At 32.4% G+C, this 12,191-nt stretch overlaps 1 pseudogene; it reads right to left on the reverse strand.

The window, feature by feature from the left end:
* Positions 1 to 1,419: 1,419 nt before the first annotated feature.
* LOC148943163 (triosephosphate isomerase pseudogene) lies at positions 1,420 to 2,169 on the reverse strand (annotated as a pseudogene).
* Positions 2,170 to 12,191: the final 10,022 nt, after the last annotated feature.

Genomic DNA, 12,191 nt, shown 5'->3' on the forward strand with positions numbered 1-12,191 from the left:
GTCTTCCTTAGAATCAGGGCATCTAATGCAAGTCTGGAGCAAGTGAAACGGGACTTTAATAGTTGAGAGTAGTTTTTTTTCGTATACATGCAATTTAATTAATTACTGAAGCTTTAGAGTTAAATCAAGGTATCCTCAACTTAGAACTAAAATAAAATAAAATTATCTTGTCGAGAGATGAACGTGTATAAATATTGCATTCACTTATTACGTCATATATGGTTATAACCTATTTACGATTATAATGTCATTCATCAAGCTTGTACATGAAAATGCAGTTTTTTTAAATTGCTTCTATTTTTAAAAATACATTATTTTCAATTAAAAAAGGAACTAGATGTAGCAATTTTCTTTAAAATGAGCCATTACACAGCTCTCTATGATTATCCAGTGCCCAGCTAGCTGAGGAGAAAAATAAAACGGAAAGAAAAAAATATGCCGTATGTGAGAATATATTGGTTAAAGTCAATTTTCTTGATTTTCAAGCCAATATATTGTCCTTTTTATTCAAGCCCAGGGACGGTAAGTTTGCTATATAGAGGTTTTGGACAAGACAATTCTAATAGTTTACTTCTTGTTTTGATCTGAATATTTTTTCAGGAGTAATGGGCTACTTTAGTTTTCACAATGGGGCGTGATCGTCTCTTACTAGGCTGCTAGCTACTGCTGCAACCCGGACTAGCTACTGCTGCAACCTGGATTATCTTTAACTGCAAAAAGCACTAGATGTTGTGATTCTCTTTAAAATGATCCATTTAGCTGATTTTCCATTGCCCAGCTAGCTGAGGAGAAAGAAAACACGGAAAAAAAGATGCCGTCGATGCTGAATAAGGTAGTTCAAGCAAATTTTCTTTGTTGCTTAAACCAAGAAACTGTAAGTTTTGTATATAGGAGTGTCGGACAAGGTGGTTCTAATAGTGTACTTTGAGTTTCAATCTGATACTTTTTTTTATGAGTTATAAGCTATTGTATTTTTTATTATGAGACGTGATCGTCTCTTACTAGGTTGCAAGGTACCACTGCAACCCGGATCCCTGATTACCAACAACGGCTTTTTTTCTTTGGAATAGTAAGAAACAAATCTCAAAGAATCAGGCAGCTACCTAAGTCCAATATTTAAGTAGTAGATAAAACATGAGTAATTGGTAGCAAATGGAAACGATTTATTGTCTGATTATGGGTCACATCTGCCTAAATATTGCTAGTTTGTGCAAATGAACAACATGACTTGAAACCACCTTTGAAAGTTGATACTAGTGACAAGTTTTTCAAATGATGCAAAATTTATCACAAGTGGCTTGATGACCAATATTAGGGACAGAGCTAACTCCCAAGACATGCCTGTACATTCATTATAACAAAAAAAAGTATCACAAACAAGTAGATTTAAAAAAGAAACTAAACAAAATCCTCTATAATTTACTGAGGGGCATTGACGATTTGAACAAAATCCGGCTTGAGGGACGCGCCGCCGACGAGAAATCCGTCGATATCTCCCTCTCTGGCAAGCTCCGTTATCAGCAGTTACAGAGCCACCATAAATAATTCGTGTTTTCTGAGCCACGTCCGCAGAGACGTTATCGTTTAGCCATTTGCGAAGCTTAACATGAATCTCTTGAGCCTGAGCTGGAGACGCTGTTTTGCCAGTACCGATCGCCCAAACTGGTTCATAAGCAATTACAAAATTTTGCTATTGATCGGGCTTGATATTATCAGCAATTGCTTTAAGCTGACGGAAAACAACTTCTTCTGTCGTTCCACTTCCCCTCTCTTCGAGTTTTTCACCAATGCATGGGATCACCTCCAACCCAGCATCAAGAGCATGGCCAACCTTGGCCCTAATTAGCTCGTCAGATTCCCCAAACACGTTTCTTCTCTCAGAATGACCTAAGATGGCCCACTCAACTCTAACATCTTTGATCATTGCAGGACTAGTCTCTCCTGTAAATGCTCCTTTAGGAACCTTGTAGCAATTGTGTGCTGCCATACCAACGGATGATGGTAAAGTTTTTCTAACATGCTCCAAATAAATGGTAGGAGGACCACAAACAACCTCTGTGTTTGGGTCAAGATTTCCAGCAGTTAGGAAATTTATTATGTTTCTAATATCCTGTTTTTTCTATTTAACTTCTAGTTTCCACCGACAAAGAAATTACTTCGTTTAGACATGTTTAATGAAAAATTTTTGAAGGCTGTTTCAAGTTTATTTGCTTAAAAGGCATTTGCATTTGCAATCCTATTCTATTTTTTTAAGTTTAATAGATGGATATCTGAACTTAGTAGTCATTATAAAACAATATATTGGACATTGTGGTTCTAATAGTGTATTTTGTATTTTGATCCGATTCTTGTTTTATAACTTATGGAATATTTTTTTTTTTATTATTGGGCTTGATCGTCTCTTACTGGTTTGGTAGCTACCGCTGCAACCTGGAAAAGAAAAAACTTTTAGTCATGTGACGAATTAAGAGAAAATTTTTTTAAAACTCTGGAATGAAAGTACAAGATAAATGACACGGTATTTTTCTTGCGACATGGGAGACTGAGCCTGCCAACCTTCGATCAGTATTTAGAGCAGCTTTATCAACTACGATGACGCAAGGTGTTTAAGACAATAACTGTTCTATATATAAGAAAGTGAAAATACAACATGATGCCTTATTTTTATCATCTTTCGTAATTCAATACTTGTTTGTGAAACACAAAACAACTAAGCCTAATATATGCAATGGTTTGTTCTTATAATCATTGTTTTTAATATAACTTACATAGTCCCTATTTATGATTTGAATGAAAAGATTCAAATTATTGCTCGGATACCATAAATATTTTCGAAGTTTACATAATAAATTTAGCGAATCTGAACTAAGAACAAAAATATAATAGAAATTTCTTGTCGAAAGATAAACATGTATAAATATTGCATTCACTTATGATACGAGAAAAATCAATCCCTTTGTATCTTTTTAACATATTGTAAACAGTAACCTTTTCAATGTGATTATAATAACTTTATTTTCGTTTAAAGGATCTAAAACTTTTAATTTCCGTTAAAATGAACCTCTTAGCAACATTCAAGGACCACCGGGTCGATAAGATCACTCCTGTGAAAAAAAATACAATAAAAACGCATCTGTGATCTTTCTTCTGGGAAAAAATTCCAAATTTCAGTTTTTTGCAAATAGGAGCCTTTAAATCACTACAGTAAGGTTCTTTGATATTCTGAATCTGATGGTGTGATTTTCATTAAGATTCTATGATATTTTTGAAAATCAGGCAAAATTTCTCAAGCTTGTAATTTTTGATGGGTAAAACTAAATTTGATGAAACTTGTATGTTTAAAATTAGAAAAAGTGTTCTGCAGTCGCAACCAAAACTTTACGCAGTTCTTTACTATTTTCACTTCCGGGTATAAATTGCACAGGGGCTTACGAGACCCAGAACGCACGTGCTCAAACGGAACTGCAGAATTTGTGGCCGACTTTAAACATTCCACAATCTGATAATAATACGAATTTAGGTCTTCCTTAGAATCAGGGCAATTAATCGAAGTCTGGAGCAAGTGAAACGGGACTTTAATAGTTGAAAGTAGTTTTTTTCGTATACTTGCAATTTAATTAATTACTGAAGCTTTAGAGTTAAATCAAGGTATCCTCAACTTAGAACTAAAATAAAATAAAATTACCTTGTCGAGAGATAAACGTGTATAAATATTGCATTCACTTATTTTAAAACTCTTACTGATGCTTCATATCACTACACGCTTTTGTGGCTTTTATAAATGCTTTGTATCACCTATAAAACTCTTACTGATGACTTTATACCGCTTTTACACACTTTTGGTACTTTTATAAATGCTTTGTATCACTTATAAAACTCTGAACGATGCTTTATTTCACCTGTACGCGCTTTTCAGGCTTTTATAAATGCATTTTAACACCTATAAAACTCTTAATGATCCTTTATACAACTTATAAACGCTTTTGGTGCTTTTATAAATAATTTGTGTCACCTGTAAACTCTTACTGATAACTTATACAACTTGTAAACGCTTTTAGTGCTTTTATAAATGCTTTGCATCTCTTATAAGATCCTAATTGGTGCTTTATACCACTTGTACACGCTTTTGGTGCTTTTATAAATGCTTTGTATAACCCATAAAATTATTACTGATGCTTTTTGCCACATGCATACGCCTTTGTGGCTTTTGTAATTGCTTTTTGTCACTTATAAAACTCTAAACGATAATTTAATCCACATTTAAACGGTTTTGGGGGTGTTAATAATAATGTGAATCAGCTATACAACTGTTACTTATGATTTTGAGTGATTATGAAAGTTTTTATTGCATTTATAAATGCTTTGTATCACTTAAAAAACTCTGAAAGATGCTTTATACCACTTGTACAAGCTTTTGGTGCTTTTATAAATTCTTTTTATCACCTATACAACTCTTACTGATGCCTTATACCACTTGCACACGCTTTTGGTGCTTTTATAAATGCTTTGTATTACTTACAAAACTCTTACTGATACTTTATACGAATTGTACGCAATTTCGGCGCCTTTATAAATTCTTTGTATCACTTATAAAACTCTTACTGATGCTTTATACTACTTACAAACGCTTTTGGTGCTTTTATAAATGCTTTGTATCACTTATAAAACTCTTACTGATGCTTTATACCACTTGTACATACTTCTGGGGCTTTTATAAATGCTTTGTATCACTTATAAAACTCTTACTGATGCTTTATACCACTTGTACACGCTTTTGGGGCTTTTATGAATGCTTTTTATGACTTAAAAAATACTTACTGATGCTTCATACCACATGTACACGCTTTAGTTGCTTTTATAAATGCTTTGTGTCACTTATAAGACTCTTACGGATGTATTATACCACTAGTCCATGCTTTTGGTGGTTTTATAAATGTTTCGTATCACTTATAAAACTCTTACTTATGCTTTATACAACTTGTAAACGCTTTTTGGGCTTTTATAAGTGCTTTGTACCACCTTTATAACTCGTAATGATTCCTTTTTCAACTTTTGCACGCTTTTGTGATTTTAAGAAATGCTATTTATTGCTTATAAAACTTTTGCCTATTACTTATTCATCTTTTGCACGTTTTGGGGGACCTTTTTAGTACTTTTTATCACTTGTAAAACTCTTATTAATGCTTTATAGCACTTGTACACGCTTTTGGTGCTTTTATAAATGCTTTGTATCACTTAAAAAACTCTTACTGATGCTTTATACCACTTGTACACGCTTTTGGTGCTTTTATAAAAACTTTGTATCACTTAAAAAACTCTTACTGATGCTTTATATTACTTGTTCACGCTTTTGGTGCTTTCATAAATGCTTTGTATCACTTATAAAATTCTTACTGATGCTTTATACCACATGCACACACTTTTGGTGCTTTTATAAATGATTTGTATCACTTATAAAACTCTTACTGCTTTATACCACTTGTACACGCTTTTAGTGCTTTTATAAATACTTTGTATCACTTTTAAAACTCTCACTGATGCTTCATACCACTTGTCCACGCTTTTGGTGCTTTAATAAATGCTTAGTATCGCTTATAAAACCCTTACTGGTGCTTTATACCACTTGTAAACGATTTTGAGGCTTTTATAAATGCTTTGTATCACCTATAAAATTATTAATGATGCTTTATCCCAATTGTACGCGCTTATGTGGCTTTTATAACTTCTTTGTGGATCTTATACAAATCTTACTGATGCTTTATACAACTTGGACAGGCTTTTGGGGTTTTTAAAATTACTTTTTATCACTTATAAAACTCTTACTGATACTTTATACCACTTGTACACGCTTTTGGTGCTTTTATAAATTCTTTGGATCACTTATAAAACTCTTACTGATGCTTTATGCTACTTGTACACGCTTTTGGTGCTTATATAAATTCTTTGTATCACTTATAAATCTCTTACTGGTGCTTTATACTACTTGTACATGCTTTTGGGGCCTTTATAAATGCTTTGTATCACTTATAAAACTCTTACTGATACTTTATACCACTTGCTCACGCTTTTGGGGCTTTTATTAATGCTTTTTATCACTTAAAAATACTTACTGATGCTTCATACCACGTGTACACGCTTTTGGTGCCTTTATAAATGCTTTTTATCACATATAAAACTCATACTGATGATTTATACCACTTGGACACGCTTTTGGGGTTTTTATAACTTCTTTTGATCACTTATTAAATTCATCCTTGATCTTTAAACCCCTCTTAAACGCTTTTGGTGCTATTATAAAGGCTTTGTGTCACTTATAAAACATATACAGGTTCTTTATAACGCTTTGACACGCTTTTGGTGCTTTTATAAATGCTTTCTCTCGTTTGCACATCTCTTATTTCTACTTTATTTCAATCTAATGTGCTTTTGAGGCTTTTATAAACGCTTTGTATCACCTCAAAACCTAGTACTGATTCTCTTTGCCACTTGTAAACGCTTTTGGTGCTTTTATAATTGCTTTGTATGACTTATAAGACTCTCATTGATGGTTTATACCACTTGTACACGCTGTTGGTGCTTTTATAAATGCTTTGTATCACTTATAAAACTCTTACTGATGCTTTATACCACTTGTACACACTTTATGGTGCTTTTAAAAATGCTTTGTATCACTTTTAACACTCTTACTGATGCTTTATACCACTTGTACACGCTTTTGGTGCTTTTATAAATGCTTTTTATCACCTATAAGACTCTTACTGATGCTTTATACCACTTGTACACAATTTTCGGGCTTTTATAAATGCTTTTAATCACCTATAAAAATCTTACTGATGCTTTATACCACTTGTACAGGCTTTTGGTGCTTTTATAAATGCTTTGTATTACTTATAAAACTCTTACTGATGCTTTATACCACTTGTAAACGCTTTTGGTGCTATTACAAATGCTTTGTATCACTAATAAAATTCTTACTAATGCTTTATAGATCTTGTATTAGCTTTTGGTTCTTTTATTAATGCTCTATATCAACTAAAATACTCTGTCTTCTTAGTTTTACACTTTGTTAAAACTTTCTGTGCTACTATAAAAACTTTGCATCGCTGAAAATACTCTTACTGATGCTTTATACCACTTGTATACGCTTTTGGTGATTTTATAAATGCTTTGTATCACTTATAAATCTCTTAACGATGCTTTAATCCACTTGTAAACGCTTTTTGTGCTTTTATAAATGCTTTTTATTGCCGCTGAAGCTCTTACTGATACTATATACCATTTGTACAATCTTTTAGTGCTTTTATAAATTCTTTGTGTCACCTATAAAACTCTTATTGATACTTTATACCACTTGTACATGCTTTTGGTGCTTTGTATCACTTATAAAACTCTTGCTGGTGCTTTATACCACTTTTACATGCTTTTGGGGCTTTTATAAATGCTTTGTATCGCTCATAAAACTCTTACTGGTACTTTATACCACTTTTACACGCTTTTGGTGCTTTTATAATTACTTTGTATTGCCGAAAAAACTCTTACTGGTGCTTTATACTAATTGTACACGCTTTTGTTACTTTTATAAATGGTTTGAATTATCTACAAAACTCTTACTGATACTTTATACCACTTGTACACGCTTTTGGGGCTTTTATGAATGCTTTTTATCACTTAAAAAAATACTTACTGATGCTTCATACCACTTGTACACGCTTTTGGTGCTTTTATAAATGCTTTGTATTACTTATAAAACTCTTACTTATGCATTATACCACTTGTCCACGCTTTTGGTGCTTTTATAAATGCTTATTATCACACATAAGACTCTTACTGATGCTTTATACCACTTGTACACGCTTTTGGAGCTTTTATAAATGCTTTTGATCACCTATATAACTCTTACTGATGCTTTATACCACTCGTCCACACTTTTGGTGCTTTTATAATGCTTTGTATTACTTATAAAACACTTATTGATGCTTTATACCACTTGTTCACGCTTTTGGTGCTTTTATAAATGATTTGTATCTCTTGTACAACTCTTATTGATGCATCATACCGCTTTTACACGCTTTTGGTCCTTTAAAAAGAATGTGTGTCCTTGATAAAACTATTACTGATGCTTTATACCTCTTGTTTACGCTTTGGGTGCTTTTATGAATGCTCTGTATTACTTATAAAACTCTTACTGATACTTTATACCACATGTACAAGATTTTGGTGTTTTTATAAATGCTTTCTGTCACTAATAAAACTCTTATTGATGCTTTATACCACTTGTACACGCTTTTGGTGCTTTTATAAATGCTCTATATCACTTATAAAACTCTTACTGATACTTTAAACCACTTGTAAACAATTTTGGTGCTTTTATAAATGCTTTGTATCACTTAGAAAACTTTTGCTGATGTTTTATAACACTTATAAACGCTTTTGGTGCTTTTATAAATGCTTTGTATCACTTATAAAACTCTTACTGGTGCTTTATATCACTTGTACAAGCTTTTGGTGCTTTTATAAATGCTTTTTATTAATTATAAAACTCTTACTGATGATCTATACCACTTGTACACGCTTTTGGGGCTTTTAGACAAGATCTGCCTAACTCCAAGAATTTTTACTGGTGCTTTAAGGTATCTAAACACTCTGTTAGGACTTTTATAATTTCGTTGTGTCCCCTTTACAACGCTTTCTCGTGCTTTATACTACTTGTACACGCTTTTGGTGCTATGTATCACCTATAAAACTCTTAATGATGCTTTATTCCACTTTTTAACGCTTTTGGTGCTTTTATAAATGCTTTGTATCACCTATAAAACTCTTACTAGTGCTATATACCACTTGTACACGCTTTTGGGGCTTTTATAGATGATTTTTATGACTTAAAAAATACTTACTGATGCTTCATACCACATGTACACGCTTTAGTTGCTTTTATAAATGCTTTGTGTCACTGATAAGACTCTTACGAATACATTATACCACTTGTCCAAGCTTTTGGTGCTTTAATAAATGCTTAGTATCACTTATAAAAATCTTCCTGATGCTTTATACCACTTGTACACGCTTTTGGTGCTTTTATAAATGCTTTTTAGTACTTATAAAAGTCTTACTGATACTTTATACCAATTGTACACGCTTTTAGTGCTTTTATAAATGCTTTGTATCAATTATAAAACTCTTACTGATACTTTATACCACCTGTACACGCTTTTGGTGCTTTTATAAATTCTTTGTATCACTTATAAGACTCTTACTGATGCTTTATACTACCTGTACACGCTTTTGGTGCTATTACAAATGCTTTTTATCACTCATAAAACTCTTATTGGTGCTTTATACCACTTTTACATGCTTTTGGGGCTTTTATAAATGCCCTGTATGACTTATAAAAATCTTACTGGTGCGTTATTCCCATTTACACGCTTTTGGAACTTTTATTAATGCTTTTTATGACTTAAAAAATAATTACTGATGCTTCATACCACATGTACACGCTTTAGTTGCTTTTATAAATGCTTTGTGTCACTGAAAAGACTCTTACAAATGCATTATACCACTTGTCCATGCTTTTGGTGCCTTAATAAATGCTTAGCATCACCTATAAATCTCTTACTGATGGTTTATACCACTTGTACACGCTTTTGGTGCTTTTATATATGGTTTTAATCACACATAAAACTTTTACTGATGCTACTTACCCCTTATACACGTTTGTATTACTATTATATATAATCTGTATCACCTATAAAACTTTCACTGATGCTTTATACAACTTATACAGACTTTTGGTGCTTTTATAAAAGCTTTTCATCGCTGATAAAACTCTTATTGATGCTTTATACCACGTGTACACGCTTTAGTTGCTTTTATAAATGCTTTGTGTCACTGACAAGACTCTTACGAATGCATTATACCACTTGTCCACGCTTTTGGTGCTTTAATAAATGCTTAGTATCACTTATAAAACTCTTACTGATGCTTTATATCACTTGTACACGCTTTTTGGGCTTTTATAAATGCTTTGTATAACTCATAAAATTCTTCCTGATGCTTCATAGCACTTGTAAACGCTTTTGAGGCTTTTATAAATGCTTTTTATCACCTATACAACTCTTACTGATGCTTTATACCACTTTTACACGCTTTTGCTGCTTTTATAACTGCTTTATATCACTTATAAAACTCTTAAAGATGCTTTTTACCATTCTTACACGCTTTTGGTGCTATTATAAATACTTTTTATCACTTATAAAACTCTGACTGATACTTTATACCACTTGTACACGCTTTTGGTGCTTTTATAAAAACTTTGGATCACTTTCAAAACTCTTACTGATGCTTTATACTACTTGTAAACGCTTTTGGTGCCTTTATAAATGCTTTTTATCACTTATAAAACTCTTACTGATACTTTATGCCACTTTTACACGCTTTTGGGGCTTTTAAGAATGCTTTTTATCACTTAAAAAATACTTACTGATGCTTCATACCACATGTAAACGCTTTAGTTGCTTTTATAAATGCTTTGTGTCACTTATAAGACTCTTACGGATGCAATATACCACTTGTCCACGCTTTTAGTGCTTTTATAAATGCTTATTATCACATATAAGACTCTTACTGATGCTTTATACCACTTGTACACGCTTTTGGGGCTTTTATAAATGCTTTTGATCACCTATATAACTCTTACTGATGCTTTATACCACTTGTCCATACTTTTGGTGCTTTTATAATGCTTTGTATTACTTATAAAACTCTTACTGATGCTTTATACCACTTGTAAACACTTTTTGGGCTTTTATAAATGCTTTTTATCCCCTATAAAACTCTTACTAATGCTATAAACCACTTGTACACGCCTTTGGTGCTTCTATAAATGCTTTTGATCAAATAAATAACTCTTACTGATGCTTTATACCACTTTTACACACTTTTGGTGCTTTTATAATGCTTTGTATTACTCATAAAACTCTTACTGATGCTTTATACCACTTGTACACACTTTTGGTGCTTTTATAAATGATTTGTATCACTTATAAAACTCTTACTGATGCTTTGTACCACTTGTACACGCTTTTGGTGCTTTTATAAATACTTTGTATCACTTATAAGACTCTCAGTGATGTTTTATACCACTTGTACACGCTGTTGGTGCTTTTATAAAAGCTTTGTATCACGGATAAAACTCTTACTGATGCTTTATACCACTTGTACACGGTTTTGGTGCTTTTATATATGCTTTGTGTCACCGATAAGACCCTTATTGCTGCTTTATACCACTTGTAGACGCTTTTGGTGCTTTTATAAATGCATTTTATTACTCATAAAAATCTTACTGATGATTTATACCAGTTGTAAACGCTTTTGGTGCTTTTATAAATGCGTTGTCTCTCCTATAAAACTCTGACTGATTCTTTATACCACTTTTACACGCCTTTGTGGCTTCTACAACGGCTTTGTATGACCAATAAAACTGTTAACGGTGATTTATACCACTTGTTTAAGCTTTTAGGGCTTTTATAAATGCTTTTTATTACTTATAAAACTCTTACTGATACTCTATACCACTTGTACACGCTTTTAGTGCTTTTATAAATGCTTTGTATCAATTATAAAATTCTTACTGATACTTTATACCACTTGTACACGCTTTCGTTGGTTTTACAAATTCTTAGTATCACCCGTGAGACTCTTTATGATGCCGTATTCCACTTGGAAACACTTTTGTGGCTTTTATAAATGATTTGTATCAACTATAAAATTCTTACAAATGTTTTATCCAAAGTGTAAACGCCTTTGGGGCTTTTATGAATGTTTTTTATCACTTAAAAAATACTTACTGATGCTTCATACCACATGTACACGCTTTAGTTGCTTTTATAAATGCTTTGTGTCACTGACAAGACTCTTACGAATGCATTATACCACTTGTCCACGCTTTTGGTGCTTTAATAAATGCTTAGTATCACTTATAAAACTCTTACTGATGCTTTATACCACTTGTACACGCTTTTGGGGCTTTTATAAATGCTTTTAATCACCTATAAAACTTTTATTGATGCTTTATACCACTTGTACACGCTTTTGGTGCTTTTATAAATGCTTGTATCTCTTATAAAACCCTTACTGGTGCTTTATACCATTTGTGCTTTATACCACTTTGGTGCTTTTATAAATGCTTTGTGTCA

Source organism: Artemia sp. Qi Xiang Cuo, chromosome 16 (genome assembly GCF_049724085.1).
Source record: "Artemia sp. Qi Xiang Cuo chromosome 16, ASM4972408v1, whole genome shotgun sequence".
Classification (NCBI taxonomy): domain Eukaryota; kingdom Metazoa; phylum Arthropoda; class Branchiopoda; order Anostraca; family Artemiidae; genus Artemia; species Artemia sp. Qi Xiang Cuo.